This window comes from Carcharhinus amblyrhynchos, chromosome 15, assembly GCF_965287045.1.
Source record: "Carcharhinus amblyrhynchos chromosome 15, sCarAmb.v2.hapA, whole genome shotgun sequence".
Lineage (NCBI taxonomy): Eukaryota > Metazoa > Chordata > Chondrichthyes > Carcharhiniformes > Carcharhinidae > Carcharhinus > Carcharhinus amblyrhynchos.
Genome location: NC_137338.1, coordinates 54,761,642 through 54,769,391, shown reverse-complemented (window position 1 = coordinate 54,769,391; position 7,750 = coordinate 54,761,642).

Genomic DNA, 7,750 nt, shown 5'->3' with positions numbered 1-7,750 from the left:
AGTCTGATTGCTGTTCTTCTCAGTTTGAGCATAACAGCTGCAGCATTTGTGATGTGTGTTGATTTCAGATGAAATATTGCTGGTGATTGCATGGTCTAGACATGTGAAGCTATCAACAACCTCCAGCATCATATGGTCAGTGCTATTGAAATATCCTGCGTCATGGCAATTGTCTTCCTGATGCTCGTTGTCAAACTAAATTTTCTATGCGTGTGAGAGAGTCTGTTCACTTGCCACTAAAGGTCTTCCTAATATGGAATGTTGGTTCAGCATAGAGCAGCTCTCTGATGAGGACCTAATTCACTTTTATCAGGAGGAGCAAGGCTACACAGATTTCCATCAGTTCTGCCAACTAAGTTCATACCCTTAGAAGGTGACCTGAAGGCACATGATGAAGAGAAAAATATACCAAAAAAAGTCAATGTCAGACACAACCCTATTTAACCCCACTGCACATCTCAAAGGGTTCCAATGTTGCTTCATCATAGCTTATCCATCATGTTGTCATGGAAAAAAGAGATCAAACAGCTTTGGAAGACAGCCAATTTTCTACAGCAGCTTAAATAAGACTACTTCAGCTCACATGGTCAAAATCACAACAGTGGGATCAATGAAAGAAATATGTTAGTGATCCACCTTGTTCATGGTATTAACCTTGATTCTACAATTAACATGGATTTTTCAGTTTGAAAATCACCTTGAGATTCGGTCTACGTGCGTTTAGCCAGGATCTATAGATGGCAGCACAGGGAAATGGAATCATAGATTGGCAACAAAACAGAACGGGGTCATTCATTCCATTGTGTTCCTGCTGGCTCACTGAAGGAGAAAATCACCTTAAAGCAGTAGCCCTGCACAATTTTTCCTTCTATCTAATTCCCTCTTAAAAGCCTCAATTTAACCTGCCTTGTAAGTTTGAGGATATGGGAGCATCTGCTATAGGGTTGAAGCTGATGAGAACATCAGGCAGGATGGCTGTTATGTTTGGAAGCATTGTCAAGGGATCTCTCAGGATTCAAGAGTAGAAGAGGATTTTAATGTGGAATAAATGGAAGAGATGTTGCACGTGGCTATGGAGGAAAATATTCCTCATTAATTAATGCATGCTTAAGGGCCTCACTCCACCACCACTCGCTCGTATTCATTCAGCAGGGGGTAGGGTATTCACATTGTAGGGAGCCCAAAGAACAGTCTGGTTTGCTTGAGGACTCCCAGGGTATTGGAGGGGATGGGGTGATTGGCACCTTCCTTGTTCAGTAGTACTCAATCTCTGATTGAAGGACCCAGCGTAAGTAAGTAAGTAGCCTTTATTAAAAGCCACACCCCAGCCCTTGCTGCTGACAAACCCCCTCCCACCTCCCACCTCTCCTCCCTTCCCCCCTCTCCAACCTCCCCCCGCCCCCACTCCCCACTCCTCCCCACCCACTCATGTGTGTCCTGTATCAACAGGGGATTCTAGGCATTAAGTGGAAGAATTACCAGCAGCAGCCACAACTTCCTTGGCGGTGCTGCTCAGCAGTGTTCAGCTGCTGGCCTCTGATTGGTCCTTGATGCTGAGGAAGGCCCACCTCTGTCCAGTTAAATGCCTGAGGCGCACTTCATATGGCAGTTGTTGCCAACAATAGGCGAAGTGGATCTTTCGTCAGCACTCCAGCTGGCAGGCAAGATTCCTGTTGCCTATGTTAAGTATTACCCCACAGTTCAGGTTGACCACCTTTCATTATAACTAGAAAATGTTAGTGATGAAGAGCTTATAATCAAGTGCAAAGCCAGGGAAAAGGGGGCAGGTTGACTAGAACAATGATCCATGATCAGGTTTAAGGGAACCAATTGCCTGTTTTCCTTTCATTGATGTTAGCCATAGAATCAGGGAATGATACAACGCAGTCCAATGTACCCGTGCCCAATTGGTTTCATTCCACTACCCTTTCACTCCAGCCATGCCTATTCTTCTTCCCTCAGATTTTTACCCAATTCCCATTAGAGATTTATTATTGAATCTGCTTCCATTGTTCTATTAGGTTGAGCATTGCAAATCTTAACAACTTGGTGCATTTTTAAAAAACCTTGCTGGCCTTCCCTTGGGTTATTTTACCAATTACCTTAAATCTGTGTCCTCTCGTTTCCAACTCTTCTGCCACTGGAAGCAGGGGGTTGCTTCAAAATGTTCAAGATTTTGAACATCTCCATTAAATCTTTCCCCTAACTTTCTACACGATAAGAAGAACAATCTCAGTCTCTCCACAATCTGAAGTTCAGAATCCCTCCTTACCTTTCGAGTAAATTCTGCCTCCATCCTTTCTAAGGCCTCAAAGTCCTTCTAAAATTGCAGTGCTCAGAATTGGTCACAACTGGGGCCGAACCAAGGTTTTATACATTATGACTTTCATATCTTGCTTTTTTATGTAAGGACAGAATTTTCCCTCCAGGGATGGGAGATAGCAGTCAGAGCACTTTCCAAGCCCCAGTCCTGGAGGAAAAGTTCATTCAGAGATACTCCCTTAATTGACATGGAGACAGGTTTGCAGTCGAATTAAGTTTGGCAGGTGGGTCCCTCAAATCTGGAGAGCCAGACAAGTTCTCCAAGCTGGAGTTCAGAGGCCTTCCGGCTGGAGAGATTTGGAAGGCTGCAGTGAAGAGTAAGTAACAGAGATGGCATTTCAAACAGATGCGCCCTTCTCATCAACTTTAGGACAAATGGAAAAAGCAGCCAGGTCAGCATGGACTGAGGTTGGGATGGGGGGTGGGGGATCTCTCAAGGGGCTGGCCTTCAGCTGTACCCACTATCCAAACAGGTAGGGAAGGCCTGGAGCACCCTCCCTGCTCTCATCTACTACAGGGTACCACCCCAGGTAGTTAAACGGCACTCAATGTATTGGAAAATTGGAAACACCCCAATTGGAAATTCCCAGCCAACATCCCTTAACTATTGTCAAGAGGGATTTCATTAGCCTAATTGGTTACCTGCCTCAGGGGGATGGATCACTGTGCTGACCCCAACTCTGCCTCAGGAGAAATAACTGGGATCAGGAAATTGGAAGGCTGACATTATTTTTGAATGTTCCTGGTTTCGACCTCAGTGAGATCAAAAAGAATCAGCCCTATGGGCTGAACTTACTGGTGCAACATGGCCCTTGCCTCCAGATGTCAGTAAGGACTCACCATTTCTTCCCACTGCCATTTGAAACCTGTAGGAAAATTATAAATGATGAAAAGTCACAGATTTGAAACATGAACTCTTTCTCTCTTACAGATGTTGCCAGGTCTGCTGAGTATTTCCAGCATTTTTCATTTTTACTTCAGATTTACGATATCTGCAGTATTTTGCTTTTGGAACCCCACTTCTGATTTTATGATGTAAGATCATTAATGAAGCATCTGAATATAGTTGGGCTGAACATACTGCCCTGAGGAATTCCTGAAGTTGCAACCTGGGGCTGAGAACAATCGACCTCCTACATCCATCTTCCTTTCTGCTAGGTGTGACTCCAACCAGGGGAGAGATTTCCCCATGTTTCCAATTGACTGCAGCTTTACTAAGGTCAAGAATGCCATGGTCAAATGCTGCCTTGTTGTGAAAGGGCAGTCACTTTTTTCTCACTTCCAGAATTATTCAGCTCAGAATTAGCTGGACCAAGTCTGTAATGAGAGCTGGAGCTGAGTGGCCCTTGCGGGACCAAAACTGTATACTGGTGAGCAGGTTATTGCTGTGCAAGTGCTGCTTGATTGCACTCTTGACAACATCTTTCATCACTTAGCTGATGATTGAGAGTAGGATGATGGGACAGTAATTGGCTGCCTTCGATTTGTCCTACTTTTTGTGAAATGGAACCATTTGAGCAATTTTCCACTTTGTCAGATACATCCAGTGTTGCAGCTGTATTGGCACAGCTTGATTAGAGTTCTTGGTTCTCTGCTGTGTTATACATCAAAAGTGTTCCTTTTTGATTTTAATCTCGACCTCTTCCATCATCCAGGGAGCGCTAACTTTGGATGTTATTCCTAACCCCCTCTTGGGAGAATATGTCCAGCCTGCAGTTGAATAATATCCTCTGTGAAGAGTCCTCATTGCTCATATATTGTTTCCCTGCCAAACTGTGATTCCAGCCCACCTGGACCAGAACCCCCCCCTCCCACTCTCCCTCAATTCACTGAAATTAGTTTTCCTCAATAAATCGGAATTGCACTCAGAATTCAAAGCAAAATGATGTGTGCTCTTCCTCTTGATTTGTGTTCCTCAAATTCCACAAAATGAGGACTATTAACATCATATTTGTAAAGAGTGACAAAGATAGCCTTATGTTTTTAACAAAGAACAATGTAGAGGGTGCCATCTGCTGGCAGATCTCAAAGGTTACGCTGCTAGAAGAGTGAATGAACCTAAAAATCAAAGCACAATAAACCAGATTACACATCTCATTAATATCATTGACTATATACTATGGGCGAAATTTTGCTTTAGTAAAGTTTGTTAGTGAACACACACTCATTGGAGTGATATGTAGTAAGGAAGAAATTCCCAGTGAACTGCAACTCTCCAAAATAACCAAATAACAATAACCAATTGAAGAAATTACCAACAAGATTTTTATTTCGTAACAGTTAACCTATAATTTAAACATGAATTAACAGGTGAATAATATTTCAAATAAAATGGTAAATTTCGCTTTAAATTGTAAATACAATGATTCATCTTACAAGATCCCAAGCACCTGTATCACTGCTCACATAAGCGTGGCACTATGTGCCTGCAATTCAATAACATGCAGTCCTTTATTCATGCAGGGTAAATCAGGGGATGTATCAAACAACAATTTTGGCCCTATTATCATGATTATGATTATCATCAGACACACTTCTGGGAAACTGCACATCATTTTACCATCTTTGAACTATTCACACTGCATTCAACGTTGTAGACCTTTTTAGCCATCTTACTCATTACCTCCAGGAGTTCCAGTTTGCTTTTCTGCCAAACAGAAGAACTGACCTCTTCCCGAGAGTTATTTGCTTCTTTTCCTCAAGAATTGTCTGCACTTCTCTTTGTTTCTTTCTGCTTTCTCTATGTCTGCATGTATGCCAAATGGTTTAATTCTCCAGTTCCCCTTTATCTGCCTACCATTAGGGCTGCTGCCTTAACTTCTTTCCCATTGTTATTACCTCCAGGTCAATGGTCACCAGGTCACAAAGACTAGTATTTCTTGCTATCCAAGAAAATTACGATTGATCTCTTTACAACTTATGCAAACTCTAGGCCATTCCCAACATTTTAAAGAACAATTTCATATCTCACACACGTTAAAAAATTACAAATTTCTCATCCAGTACAGGTCAGAGGTCAGCAGTTTTAACTGTCAAATTTTATATTTTTTTGATTCCTTCTTTTTTCCCCTATTATCCAATCTTTTTCCCTTTCTTATTGTATTTACCCTCAGATGAGACAGTCCAATCTACCATCCTTCTCAGACATTCGTCTGCTTATTTTTCAATCCTTCCATGTCATTGATGTCTGTGTGTCTGGATACTCTCTTATTCTCACTGTGCTGTTATAAGCTCACACTTCCAGCAGGTATGAGGGCAATATCCTTTTCAAAACCTAAGCATGCACTAACAACTAATGGGGTACGCCAAGAAATACCAGCTCAAGTAAAGTCTGTCCCCAGCATGACATTCCAAAATGGGCAGAACGCTGGCACAGTGGCTAGCACTGCTGCCTCACAGCGCCAGGGGCCTGGCTTCAATTTCGGCCTCGAGTCACTGTCTGCGTGGAGTTTGCACATTCTCCCCGTTTGTGTGTGCGTTTCCTCCAGCTGCTCCAGTTTCCTCCCACAGTCCAAAGATGTGCTGATTAGGTTGATTGGCCATGGTAAATTGATCTTAGTGTCAGGAGACTAACAGGATAAATATGTGGGGTTATAGGAATAGAGTGTGGGTGGAATTGTGGTCTGTGCAGATTTGATGGCCTGAATTGCTTCTTCCTGCACTGTAGGAATTCTATTCTATGATTTTATGAATAAATTCCCTTTCTGATAGCCAGGTTACAGCACATCAGTAAACCTGACTTCTGAGCACTTGGGCACTGTTTCTCAAGAGTGCACCCATCTCAGTGCACTGGGAGGCTTCTCCACCCTTCGGACATGGAGACCCCCCCTCCCCGACACAGTCATCAGCATTGGGATCATCCCAATGGGTCCTTGGCCCGACCCCTAACATGTTTTTCTCCTCCCCCAATCAGGACCGCCAACTTGACCCCCAGCAAGGCCGCCTTCACGATGCAGCCCTGCACGAACACCCTGTCAGACCACACAAGTGATGTCGCAAGGAGAGATTCTCTCTTTGCAGCTTTCTTTTACAAAAAAAAGTTTACATGTTTTGAGATTACTGAAGTGACATCACTTTTTGTGGTCAGATGAAAAGGGAAATACAATTAAGTGCCAACTGGTCTGTTTAATATCGCTTGACTAAGAAACAAAAAAGAGCGCTGACTGCATATTTTGAAGTTTGGTGAATAAAAATAACTTAAGCCATTCAAACAAATCCAAATTCAGGAATAAGGGAGAGGGAGCACCCATCAGGTTGTCTCCAGGGAGCACAGCCAGGTGAAATGTATATTTTGCAGGTCAGGCTGCAGCTGTTGATAAACAATCTTCAGGAGCTATTGCCAAAATTCTCCTCATCTTATCCACTGTGGGAATAGGCAGTAGATGGCAAGATAGAAAATGCCATGGAGCTTGGGCAGCAATTTCCTGTCTTGGGGCACATGCGACAAGAGAATGCTGTTCTATATCCCTGTTTTCTGGCTGCCATTAAATGCCCTGGCTGGAGTGCCTGATTAAGGTCCCAGTGACTATCACTGCTGATTTTCATTTAGGAAAGACTTGCATTTAACTAGTACCCTTCAAGATCTCAGGATGCCTTAAATCATTTTACAGCCAATATTTGGAATGTAGCCACTGGTGTAATGTAGGAAACAGGACAGCCAATTTGTGCACAGCAAGGTCTCACATTTAGCAATAAGGTTAGAACCAAATCATTTGTTTTGTGATGAGAGTTGAGGGACAAATGTTGGCCAGAAATATCAATATCTGCTGCTGTTCTTCAAAGTAGTACTATAGAACAGTCCACCTGAAAGGAGACTTTGGCTTGGTTTCATCTGAAAGAAGACACCTCTGACAGTGTACGTTTCCTCAGTACTATAATAATTGGCAGTCTAGATTTTTTGCTCAAGTGTCTTGGGTGGGGTTTGTATTTAAACCTTCCAGTTCAATTTGGAGTGCAATCACTGAGCTATGGCTTACACCTAAAGAGTATTGTGTGCAGTTTTGGTCTTCTTTTCTGAGTAAGGATATTCTTGCTCTCGAAGGAGTCAGCGAAGGTTTTCCAGGCTGATTCCAGGGATGGCAAGACTGATAGATGAAGAGAGATTGACTAGGTTAGGGTTATTTTTGTTGGAGTTCAGATGAATGACAGGAGGGATCTCAGAGTCTTATAAATTCTAACAGGACTAGACAGGGTAGATGCAGGAAGGATGTTCCTGATGGTGGGAGTCCAGAACCAGGGGTCAATCTGAGGACGCAAGGCAGACCATTTAAGACAGAAGCAAGGAGACATTTCTTCATTCAAAAAGTGGTGAGCTTGCGGAATTCATTACCACAGGAAGTAGTTGATGCCAAATCATTGAATGTATTCAAGAGGCAGCTAGATATAGCACTTAGGGTGAAAGGGATCAAAGGTTATGGGGAGAAAGCAG